Genomic DNA, 13,382 nt, shown 5'->3' on the forward strand with positions numbered 1-13,382 from the left:
GTAGACGGAGAGGCAGGCAGAGAGAGAGAGGGAAGCAGGCCTCCCGCTGAGCAGAGAGCCTGATGCGGGACTCGATCCCAGGACCCTGAGATCATGACCTGAGCCGAAGGCAGCGGCTTAACCCACTGAGCCACCCAGGCGCCCGGTTGACTTGTATTTAACAAAGGAAATCATACAGCAATTCTTTTTCTTTTTTTAAAGATTTATTTATTTATTTGAGAGAGAGAGAGAGAGCACAAGCAGGGGGAGCAACCGAGGGAGAGGGAGAAGCAGGCTCCCCAGTGAGCAGGGAGCCCGATCCCACGACCCTGGGATCATGAACTGAGCCAAAATCAACAGTCAGATGCTTAACCAACTGAGCTGCCAGGTGGCCCTAACACAATTCCTTGGTACTATTTTTTCAAGTAATTCTGAAATTATTTTAACCTGAAAAGCTAAAAAAAATAAGTATACAAATGCTCTATTTTATAGTAAAATTAACAAATTTGATCTAATACACACACAAATATACACACACACTGGCAATGGAGACTGTACCTTTCTTCCATCAAGGAGAAATACTATAGAATACCCTAGGTTCTCTCTTTGACTGTAAAGCAATAAAATAAAATACACATAACGTGAAAACTAAAAATTCTCTTAAGCAACTCTTGGGTCAAAGAAATCAAAATCAAAACTTAAGAATGTTTAGAAAAGTGTATTTCAAATTTTTGCTTACAAAGACCTGTAGTAGGGAATAGCTTTTAAACTATGATTCAGTGTGATGCATCTGAGTATGTATATATTGAAATTTCACAAAACGTTACTATGCATGATTAATATCAAATACCTTATTAGTATTTAAACACAATATAGAAAAAATCTCAACACAAAAACGAAAATTAAAAAGATTTAATTTAATTCAATTTAAAAGGTGTGTTTGGGGAGCCTGCGTGGCTCAGTTGGTTAAGCATCCCAACTCTTGATTTCAGCTCAGGTCATGATCTCAGAGTCTTGGGATCGAGCCCCGTGGTCGGCTTTGTGCTCGGTGCAGAGTCTGCTTGTCCCTCTCCCTCTGCTCCTCCCCACACTGGGGCTCTCTTTTTAAAATAAATAAATAAAATCTTTAAAGTATGCTTGTCTGCTCTAAATAAATTCCAGTCTAAAACATTATGAGGACTATACCCCATGCATATCTGGTGTACCATAAGGCCTGTTCTTTTTTATTTTTGTCTTAAATTAGGTTAACCCCGAAAATCCTAATTCAAATGAAAAGACTGTGGTGAACTGCAAAACTCTTCTTGCCTAACAATGGATATTCTTTATCCTAATCCAAAATGATGATAAATTCAATATTGTCTAATTGTTCTTCAGGGCAATTAACAACTTAGGTGTAATCATTTTCTTTTCTTTAGGCACCAAGTTAACTCAGTAATTGATTCAAAGTTTTCAAAAGCAACTGGAAGTTCTATCTTTTTTTTTTTTTTTAATATTTCAAATTTTCTTCTGGAATAGTACAATAAGAATTCGAGGAAGTGAGATAAAACAATTTTTCCAATTAATCTTTTTATGGTGGTAAAATACACAGGAAAAAATTTACATTTTAGCCATTTTTAAGTGTATAGTTCAGTGGCATTGGGCACACTCATAATATTGTACAATCATCACCACCATCCATTTCCAGAACTTCGTCACCACGGCAAACTGAAACTCAGTACTCATCAAAAGATAACTCCCCACTCCTCCTTTACCCTAGCCTCTGATAACCTCTATTCTATGTTCTGTCTCTATGAATTTGTCTATTCTAGGTACTTTAGGAAGTGGAATCATACAATATTTACCCTTTTATGCCTGGCTTATTTCACTTAGCATACTATTCCCAGGATTCATCCCTATTGTAGCATGTATCAGAATTTCATCTTTTATGGATGTAGAATATTCTATTCTATGTACATACCAAATTTTGTTTACCCATTTATCTGTGGATGGACATTTGGGTTTTTTCCCTTTTGGACTATTGTGAAAAATACTGTCATAAACACTGGTGTGCAAATATATCCGTGCAAGTTCTGTTTTCAATTCTTTGGGGTACAAATGCAAAAGTGGGATTGCTGGATCATACAGTAATCCTAGTTTTAATTTTTTTAAAGATTTTATTTACTTATTTGATAGAAAGCACCAGCTGGGGGAGAGGGAGAGGAAGAAACAAACTCCCTACTGAGCAGGGAGCCCAACAAGGGACATTAGTCCAGGACCCTGGGATCATGACGTGAACTGAAGGCAGACAATTAATCCACTGAGCCACCCAGCGCCTGTCTAGTTCTAATTTTTTGAAGAATTACACTGTTCTCCAGAGTGGCTATACCACTTTACATTCCCAGCAGCAATGCACAAAGGCTCCAGTTTCTCTCCATCCTCACCGACACATGCTATTTTCTGGGTTTTTTCCCTAGGAGTCATCCTAATGAATGTGAGGTGTTATTTCATTGTAGTTTTGATTTGCATTTCCCTAATGACTTTTCATGTGCTTATTGGCCATTTATATATCCTCTTGGGAGAACTACTTGAGTAATCTGTCCATCTTTTTAAAGTTATTTATTTATTTTTAAAATTTATTTATTTTTTTAAGATTTTATTTATTTATTTGACAGAGATTACAAGTAGGCAGAGAGGCAGGCAGAGAGAGAGGAGGAAGCAGGCTCCCTGTTGAGCAGAGAGCCCGATGTGGGGCTCAATCCCAGGACTCTGAGATCATGACCTGAGCCAAAGGCAGAGGCTTTAACCCACTGAGCCACCCAGGCGCCCCTGAAGTTTTTTATTTTTTTAATTTGAGAAAGAATGAGTGAGTGAGAGCATAAGCAGTGGGGAGGGCCAGAGGGAGAGGGAGAAGCAGACTCCCTGCTCAGCAGGGAGCCTGATGTGAGGCTTGATCCCAGGACCCCAGGATCATGACCTGAGCTGGAGGCAGACACTTAACTGGCTGAGCCACCCAGGTGCCCTTTTTGTCCATTTTTTAATCAGGTTGTTTGTTTTCTTGCTGTTGAGTCTAAGAGTTCGCTATATATTCTAAATATTAATTCTTATCAGATACGTGATTTGCCAATATTATGTCCCATTCTCTGGGATGCTTTTTTTTTTTTTAATTTTATTCATTTATTTGACAGAGATCACAAATAGGCAGAAAGGCAGGCAGAAAGAGAGGAGGAAGCAGGCTCCCTGCTGAGCAGAGAGCCCGATAGGGGGCTCGATCCCAGGACCCTGGGATCATGACCCCTGTGGGATGCTTTTTTTAAAAAAGTCTTTATTTTTATTTTTAGTAATCTCTCTGCCTAACGTGGGGCTTGAACTTATGACCCTGACATTAAGAGTCGCAGGCTCTACTGATTGAACCAGTCAGGTGTCCCTCCATGGGTTGCCTTTTTACTCTGTTATCTTTTTATGCACCAAGTATTTTAATTTTCATTTGTTGTCTATTTTTTCTTTTGTTGTCAGTGGCTCTGGTGTTATATCCAAGAAAATATTGCCGGCCGGTCATAAGCTTTTGCCTTAGGTTTTCTTCTAAAAGTTTTATAGTTTTAGTGCTGAAGTTTTAAGTCCCTGGGCTATTTTGAGTTAGCTTTTGTATCTGGTATAAGGTAAAGGTCCAACTTCATTCTTTTCATGTGGATTCTAATTAGGGAGCAGACAGAAAGAATCAAGATTCTTCTTCCAGGGACGCCTAGGTGGCTCAGTTGGTTAAGCGGCTGCCTTCGCCTGAGGTCATGATCCCAGCGTCCTGGGATCGAGTCCCACATCGGGCTCCTTGCTCAGCAGGGAGCCTGCTTGTCTCTCTGCCTCTGCCTGCCACCCTGTCTGCCTGTGCTCTCTCTCCTTCTCTCTCTCTAATAAATAAATAAAACCTTTAAAAAAAAAAAAAAAAAAGATTCTTCTTCCAGTCTTGCCTTTTCTCTCTAGATACCTACAAAGGGAAAGCCTCTCTTGTCAACCGGCAAAGCATCAAGTCCTAGCCTCAGCACAGGGTACAGAGAGGATAGTACGTCTGATAATTTTTTTGCTTTTCATGACCGACTTTTTCAAAGACTCAAGGCCAAGAAATGTTCCACACTCTGGTTTTGTGTCATTGCTTCCTTATGATCAGGTTCAGATTAAACAATTCTTGTCAAGGATATTAGTACATAGGCAAATCTGTATAGTTCCTATTGCTTCAAGTCAGGAGACATATAATATCAAGTAGTCCCCATTGGTGATGCTAAATTTGGCTGCCTGGTTAAAGTGGTGATTGTGGATCTCTCCAATGTAAAGATACCTTTCCCTTTGAACTTAGTAAGTAATCTAAGGGTCATACTTTGAAATCATGTGAATAACCTGTTCCAATGGTCTTTCTTCTTCTTTTTTTTTTTTTTTAAAGATTTTATTTATTTGACAGAGAGAAATCACAAGTAAGCAGAGAGGCAGGCAGAGAGAGAGGAGGAAGCAGGCTCCCTGCTGAGCAGAAAGCCCGATGCGGGGCTCGAACCCAGGACCTGGGATCATGACCTGAGCCGAAGGCAGCGGCTTAACCCACTGAGCCACCCAGGTGCCCCTCTTTTTTTTTTTTTTAATAAAGATTTTATTTATTTATTTGACAGACAGAGATCACAAGTAGGCAGAGAGAGAGAGAGGAGGAAGCAGGCTCCCCGCGGAGCAGAGAGCCCGACAAGGGGCTCGATCCCAGGACCCTGGGATCATGACCTGAACCAAAGGCAGAGGCTTTAACCCACTGAGCCACCCAGGTCCCCCAATGGTCTTTCTTCTAATGGTTTGAACATCCATCGATGACCACTGCCACAATCGGTTATTATCCTGGGTTATAAAATGGTGATTTTCTAGTTCTATCATTATTTCTAAATTTATTAATTGGCTTTCTGTAAGACAAATGTTTCCTCCTTTCTTTCTTTTACTTATTTATGTCTTTGAGTATCACCATAGACTTAAAATAATTCAATATTAGAAACTATTTTTAGGGGTGCCTGGGTGTGGATGAGTCTGTTTAGGATCTCCCAGGACAGTGAGATATTATTAATTGTGAGGGAGGGTCATTGTCCTCAAAAGGACGATACTGATAAAAGTTACCTGTCTTGGGAAAACATTCCTCAAAGACTAAACCAGCAAGAAAGAAAAATATATGCCTGGGTTTAAACTTTAAAGGCCCAATTCATACTTTTATTTAATGGGCATGCATATAGAGTGTAAGTTTAAATGTTTTGGTCACTTCAGATTATGATTGAATAGTTTTACAAACATGTCTTCAGAGCTACTTTGTTCTAAGTAAAGCAGTTTGGGGATGAAGCAGTGACAGATACACAGAAAAAATTAAAATGGAGGTAATTATTAATTACAGGGAAAACAAGAATTTTTTTTTTTTATAAGTTTTTCTTTATTTGACAGAGAGAGATCACAAGCAGGCAGAGAGGCAGGCAGAGAGAGAGGAGGAAGCAGGCTCCCTGCTGAGCAGAGAGCCCGATGCGGGGCTCGATCCCAGGACCCTGAGATCATGACCTGAGCTGAAGGCAGAGGCTTAACCCACTGAGCCACCCAGGCGCCCCGGAAAACAAGAATTGTACAAGAAGAGAAATGTAATTCGAAGTCTACTTCGTGGTTCATATGAGTAGTATTTACACAGACATTTGTTTAACCAACATTATATTCTATTGATTATATTACATTAAAAGCTATAATATAGTTACGATGATGAGGCAAAAACAAAGTATATACACGTGATTTGGAGTTGAGAGAGCAAAATTTGACATCTATAGCTAAAAGTTCAAAAAACAGCAGTATTAGCATACTCTTTAGAAATATGAAATTAAATACCCAAGAAAACAATTAAAGCAGCATCCTCTGGGAAATGGGAATGGGGAAGAATGAGACAAAGTGTTGCTGTTTTTCTTTATAAGCTGTGAATTACTATTTGACTTCTTGCGCTATATGTGTATTATTCCGATAAAAATTTCAACTAAAAATGGAAAATATGGGGTGCCTGGGTGGCTCAGTCATTAAGCATCTGTCTTTGGCTCAGGTCGTGATCCTAGGGTCCTGGGATAGAGCCTCACATTGGGCTCCCTGCTGGGCAGGAAGCCTGCTTTCCCACTCCCCCTGCTTGTGTTCCTTCTCTCGCTGTGTCTACGCCAAATAAACAAATAAAATCTTTTTTTTTTTTTTTTTTTAAAGATTTTATTTATTTATTTGACAGAGAGAAATCACAAGTAGGCAGAGAGGCAGGCAGAGAGAGAGGAGGAAGCAGGCTCCCTGCTGAGCAGAAAGCCCGATGTGGGGCTCGAACCCAGGACCTGGGATCATGACCTGAGCCGAAGGCAGCGGCTTAACCCACTGAGCCACCCAGGCGCCCCACAAATAAAATCTTTTAAAAAATAAAGGAAAATGTTTCCATTAATTAATTAATTTAAAAAAAAAAGATTTTATTTGTTAGGGCAAGAAGGAGAGTGAGCACAAGCAGGGGGCGTGGCAGGCAGAGGGAGAAATGGGCTCCCCACTGAGCAGGGAGCACGATGCTGGACTTGATCCCAGGACCCTAGGATCATGACCTAAGCTGAAAGCTCAGTGGCTTAAGTAACTGAGCCACTCAGGCATCCTAAAAATATTTCCATTTAATAAGGTACCTAGTCTACACATTTTTACAGGATATTTCCACTAGTCTTTAAGAATCAAATGATCCCTACATTATATGAACTATTTCAGAGCATAGAAAACAATGGGAAGCTCTTCAATTCATGCTAAAAAGCCACCATAACCCAGATACCAAGAGTTGACAAAGCATGGGCACATGCACATACATGCACACACACACAAGAATATGTAAGCTAATATAATTAATTAACATAGATATAAAATTAAAAATATCAGAAAACTGAATCAAGCCACGTTAAAAGAAAGATGGATAATAGAGTTTATCTCCAAAACAGTTCAACTTCAGTACATATACAAATGTAAGTCCTATAGTAACAAATCAAAGGAGAAAAGGAAAATGACCGTTTCATCCAAAATATATTTAAAAATAGTATTTGATAAAATTCAATACCTATTTATGATACAATATAGGCAACTTCCCTTAAACTGAAAATGGGTATGTACTATAAACCTATGGCAAATGTCCTAACTGGCTGTTACTATTCAATATTGTACTGGAGGTCTAACTAATGCTATGATAATTAAAAGATAAAATAAGGGATAAAAATATTAGAAAAGAGGATTATTCTTTGTAGATACAGCTATTTACCTAAAAATTCCAAGTGAATTGGCATAAAAACAATAAAATATGTGAAAATACAGTTAGTTGGCCAGTTATAAGATAAGAAAATATTCCTAGCTTTTATTTATACCACCAATTATCAGTTAGAGAATGTAATTGGGGGAGAAAAAGTCTTATTCACAATAATAACAAAAACTTACAATAAGTAAGAATAAATCTAAGAGGGAATGTATAAGACTCATACAAAGAAAACAATAAAACTTAAGGCTATAAAAGACGCCCTAAACAAATGGCAAGACATACCCTTTACTTGGATGAGGAAATTTAATATTGTAAAGATGTCAAGTTTCCTAACTGTATCTATAAATCCAACATAATCCCCAACAAAAACCCAGTATTGTTTTTTTAAAGAACATATTTACTTGAGAGATAGAGAGCACAAGTAGGCAGAGCAGTAGGCAGTGGAAGAGGCAGAAGCAGGTTCTCCACCGAGCAGGAAGCCTGATGCGGGGCTTGATCCCAGGACCCTGGGATCATGACCTGAGCCCAAGGCAGACGCTTAACTGACTGAGCCACCCAGATGCCCCCAAAATCCAGTATTTTTTTTACAGATCTTGACAAGCCAACAAAAGTTACAAGGGGGAAATGTACAGAAAATACCCAAGATACTCTTGAAAAAGAATGAGTATACACATGTGTGGGAACTTGGCCAAAGAGAAGCCAGACTTCCATGCTTTTGAATGCTCCTTCCTTCTACTTTTGATAATAAGATCTCAGGGAGAAAACCATTTCTTGTGGCTGAAGTAGGGACTACCCTAATGTGGCAAAGGGGCTGAGCATGTGCTAATAGGCCTGGCCAACCAGAAAGGCCCCAAACCTTTGGTTGAAAGGATTCACTGGCAGTCAAAATCAGGTTGATTGGAGTCCAATCCAGACCTTTTCTGCCCAAACTCTCAGGAAAGATGGCTTCTTTCCTTGTGGTTCAGGTTGTGCTCAAGCCTACCAATGTTTACTATGCCCATCAGGTGTAGAGTTTGTCTGAGAGATGAAGAGATAAAATCTGATGCCATCCAAGGCCACGGATTAAAATCTGCCTCTGGATATCCTAGTTTCATAGTGCGCACATTTTCTAACTGAGCTAGGTTTCTGTCCCTTGAAACTGACAGAATTCTAATGATAACTATAAAGTCACAGTAAAAACCCTTTAGTTTTGGCATAGAAATAGAGTCTAGGGCGCCTGGGTGGCTCAGTGGGTTAAGCCTCTGCCTTCGGCTCGGGTCATATTCCCAAGGTCCTGGGATCGAGCCCCGCGTCGGGCTCTCTGCTCAGCAGAGAACCTGTTTCTCCCTCTGCCTGCCGCTCCCCCTGCTTGTGCTCATTCTCTCTGACAAATAAATAAAATCTTTAAATTCCAGACGGACTTGATACTGAAAACTAAAATACAAAACTACAAAAAAGATGTTAGAAAATAATTAAGAATATTTTTATAATCTTGGAGTAGACCATCCTAAGCAAGAGACCTAACTCAAAAGCCGTAAGAAATGACAGATAAACCTATATAAAAATGAAAGCACACACAATTTATATACAATGCAAAAACACTGCAAGTAAAACAAAGAGAAATAGCAGACTAGGAGAAAAATTACTCACATATATAGCAAAGAATTATATGGCCAGAATTTTAAAGATCTCCTATAAATTCATAAAAGACAGACAACCCAGTAAAAAACGGGCAAAGGACACAAACGAACAGTTTGTAGAAGGAATATAGATGGGCTGTGATGTCAGAAATGATGCATTCCTTCACTAGTAATCAGAAAAATGCAAAACAAAAAAATGAAACAAAACAAGTACTAGACACTTTTATCCTGAAGTTTGGCAAAATTAAAATCAAAGACTTGCTTTCTAGTCTCTTCAAGGATTATAGGGAAGTGATTTTCTTTTTTTTTTTTTTTTTTTAAAGATTTTATTTATATATTTGACAGAGAGAGAGATCACAAGCAGGCAGGGAGGCAGGCAGAGAGAGGAGGAAGCAGGCTCTCTGCAGAGGAGAGAGCCCGATGCGGGGCTCGATCCCAGGACGCTAGGATCATGACCTGAGCCGAAGGCAGAGGCTTTAACCCACTGAGCCACCCAGGTGCCCCGGGAAGTGATTTTCATACGTTGTTCATGGTAAACTGGTGAAGTCTTTTTGGAAGACAATTTGTCAGTATTTATTAAATTTTTAAAATACTCATAACGAGTGATTGCAACCATACCTCTTATAAGAATCTATCTTAAATTCTTAAATACATATACAAAAACATATAAAAAAAAAGTCCGGATGCCCCTGTGGCTCAGTTGGTTAAGCATCTGCCTTTGGCTCAGGTCATGATCCCAGGGTCCTGGGGTCAGGTCCTGCATCAGGCTCCTAGAACACCAGGGAGCCTGCTTCTCCCTCTGCCTGCCTCTTTCCTTGCTTGTGTGCACACACTCTCTCTGACATATAAATAAATAAAATCTTAAAAAAAAAAAAAAAAAAGTTGTTCGCTGTCACATTGTTTGTAACAGTAAAAATACAAGTGAAAATGGGGCGCCTGGGTGGCTCAGTGGGTTGGGCTACTGCCTTTGGCTCGGGTCATGATCTCAGGGTCCTGGGATCGAGCCCCGCGTCAGGCTCTCTGCTCAGCGGGGAGCCTGCTTCCTCCTCTCTCTCTGCCTGCTTGTGATCTCTCTCTGTCAAATAAATAAATAAAATCTTAAAAAAAAAAAATACAAGTGAAAATAACATAATTGCCCCTAAGGGCGCCTGGATGGCTCAGTGGGTTAAGCCTCTGCCTTCGGCTCAGGTCATGATCTCAGGGTCCTGGGATCGAGCCCCACGTCGGGTTCTCTGCTCAGCGGGGAGCCTGCTTCCCTCTCTCTTTCTCTGTCTGCCTCTCTGCCTACATGTGATCTCTGTCAAATAAATAAATATCTTTATTTATTTAATAAATAAAATGTTTAAAATATATATATAATATAAATAAAATATATAATATATATTAAAATATATATAATAAATATATTTATATACAATATATATTATATATAATATATTATATATAATATATATTATATATATATATAATATATATAATAATATATATATAATTGCCCCTCAACAGGGAAAGAATTAACTACATTATGGCATAACTATACACGTGATATCACGGGGTTGCCCAAAAGATCAAGGTGTGACATGGAGAAAAACATCCTAGAACAAAGCACATAATATTATCCAACAGAATAAAGAAACAGATATGCATGCATTTATTTACAGTTATAGCAGAATACATAAAAAGAACTAAAAAACTCCAATAAACGGTGGTTATTTCTGTGGAACTGAATGAGAAGGGTAAAAGAGAAACTTTCCTGTTAAACTTCATTAAATATCATTTCAAATATGATGAATGTATTTCTAACTTGTGAACATTTGTGAAAAAGAAGACTAACAAGCGGACAAAAAAAAAAAAACAAACCCCAAACCCAACTATTACCCTAATTGTACCCAGTTTGTACCCAAACTACTAAGGCTAAATGCTGTGCTCATTATTTCTTCCAACCAAAATCTGAGTGCCTTCTATGTGCGAGACACTATTGATAGTTGCTGGCACAGAGATAAAGATGTTAACACTGAACTTCAAAGGTATGCGTTAAAAGCTCTCATTTATATGTCATATTGAGTATTAATACGTGCCAGTTCGTAAAGAGCTTTGTACATATTTCCAAACTGTCATCCGATCAGTATTTATTAAATACCTGGGTTTTTGTTTCATTTTTTTGACAGAGCACTGCTCTTGTCTACAGAGAAAGAGACAGACAAGATGTACCCTCATGGAGTTTATAGTTCAGTAGTGAAGATAGACAATAAGCAAATGACTACACAAATATAAAAAGGAAAGTTAGGTAGTGTTGTAAATGTATAAAAAGTGCAAGTGAGCCAGCTGGGACACAAGAGAAGGCTTTCCTGAGGAAAGATCTGGGTGACCCTGAAGGATGAGCAGAACTTAATTCGGGTGTAGAGGAGAAGAGAGAAGCCAGGAAAAGCATTTCAGGCAGAAGAAATATAGGGAGTCAAGGCCATGTGGCAAGAAGCAGCAGAGTGCATGTCAAGAAGTTAAAGAAGGCCCATATGCTGAGAATAGGAGTGGGGTGAAGAGGAGGCCAGGCAGGGACACTTGGGTGGCTCAGTTGGTTAAGCATCAGCTTTTGACTCAGGTCACAATCCTGGGGTCCTGGGATTGAGCTCCACATCGGCCTCCCTGCTTGGCAGGGAGGGAGTCTCTCTGCTTCTCCCTCTCACTCCCCTCCTGTGCTCTCGCATGCTCTCTCTCTCTCAAATAAATAAAATCTTTAAAAGAAAAAAAAAGGGGGGCGCCTGGGTGGCTCAGTGGGTTAAGGCTCTGCCTTCGGCTCAGGTTGTGGTCTCAGGGTCCTGGGATTGGGCCCCGCATAGGGCTCTTTGCTCATCCTTTGCTTATGCCATCCCTCTCTCTCTGCCTGCTGCTCTGCCTACTTGTAATCTCTCTCTCTCTCTGTCAAATAAATAAATAAAATCTTAAAAAAAAAAAGAAAAGAAAAAAAGAGGAAGCAGGTAGATAGGCAGTGGCCAACTGCAATGTCTTGCTGGCTATATTAAGTTGAGAAATTAGGCTTTCTTGTAAGAACAAAGACTCCTGAAAGATTTTAAGTGAGAGCAATACAATCTGATTTGTTTTGAAAAATGATTCCTGTTGGGGTATAGGAAATAGTCAGGAGGGAGGTAAGTATGCATCTGGGAAACCAGATAGTCATGGTCTGGCTACTGGTAATAATTTGGATCAGGGAGGTCAAGGGAGCACATTGGTTTTTTTGGTCAAATTCCCACCAAATTAGTGGCTTAAAACAAACAAAAATGTGTTATCTTACAGTTCTGTCATGGAGCTCAATGGGCTAAAATCCAGGTGTTGATAAAGATGTGTTGCTTTCTGGAGGCTCCAGGGGAGAATCTGCTTTCTTAACCTTTTCCAGTTTCTAGAGGCTGCCTACATTCTCTGGCTGGTATCTCCCTTTCTCTACCTTCAAAACCCCCAGTGCTGCGTCTCTCTGACAATTCTTTCACTAGTTCTATCTCCCTCTGACCTCTGACCCTTCTGCTTCCCTTCTCCACTTTGTAGGATTCTTGTGATTACACTGGGCTCACCGGAATAATCCAGGCTACTCTGCCTATCTTAAACTTGGCTCATTGGCAATCTTAATCCCATTTGCAAACTTAATTTCTCTCTGCCGACCTAACTTAACGTATTTGTAAATTCCAGGGATTTGGATGCAGAGAACATTGGATTATACACCTACCACATAGGAAAAGGGGGAGAATCACCTTGATTTTATTGCAAAATTTTAAATATGTTTCGAGGCTCTCTTGGGGATTACAAAATGAATCCCTGATTCATTTATCATCTTCAGTTAGTACTTTTGCCATTTCCCAAACTATACAGAAGAACCTTAAAACAATTTACCTCCATTTGCCCATTTGTCTATTACCATGCCTCACTTCTAAATGTTCTAAGTCCCATAAAAACATCATTACTATCATTATTTTAAATAATGATTTTAAGGGGCGCCTGGGTGGCTCAGTGGGTTAAGCCGCTGCCTTCGGCTCAGGTCATGATCCCAGGTCCTGGGTTCAAGCCCCACATCGGGCTTTCTGCTCAGCGGGGAGCCTGCTTCCTCCTCTCTCTCTGCCTGCCTCTCTGCCTACTTGTGATTTCTCTCTGTCAAATAAATTAAAAAAAAAAATAAATAATGATTTTAAAAATATTTAATCACATATTTATCTTTTCTGGTACCTTTCATTCCTTTCTGCAACTGCATGGTTCTATCTGGGATGATTTTTTTTTTTTTTTAAGATTTTATTTATTTATTTGAGAAAGAATGAGAGAGAGCACAAGAATGGGGATGGTCAGCAGGAGAAGCAGACTCCCTGCTGAGCAGGGAGCCTGACACTGGACTCTGTCCTGGGACTCCAGGATCTTGACCTGAGCTGAAGGCAGTCACTCAACCAACTGAGACACCCAGGCGCCCTGGGATGATTTTTCTTTAACTAGGAACTTCTTCAGTATTTCTTGAGGCTCTAATCTGCAGAATGGTCACT

General features: G+C 39.6%; 1 protein-coding gene across 4 annotated transcripts in view; it reads right to left on the reverse strand.

Annotated features, from left to right (window-relative positions):
- The window catches only part of SMYD4 (SET and MYND domain containing 4), a 49,396-nt gene that overhangs the window by 30,879 nt on the left and 5,135 nt on the right, over positions 1 to 13,382 (reverse strand). The gene's annotated exons all lie outside the window — the stretch shown is intronic.

The sequence above is a fragment of the Lutra lutra genome, chromosome 16 (assembly GCF_902655055.1).
Source record: "Lutra lutra chromosome 16, mLutLut1.2, whole genome shotgun sequence".
NCBI lineage: Eukaryota > Metazoa > Chordata > Mammalia > Carnivora > Mustelidae > Lutra > Lutra lutra.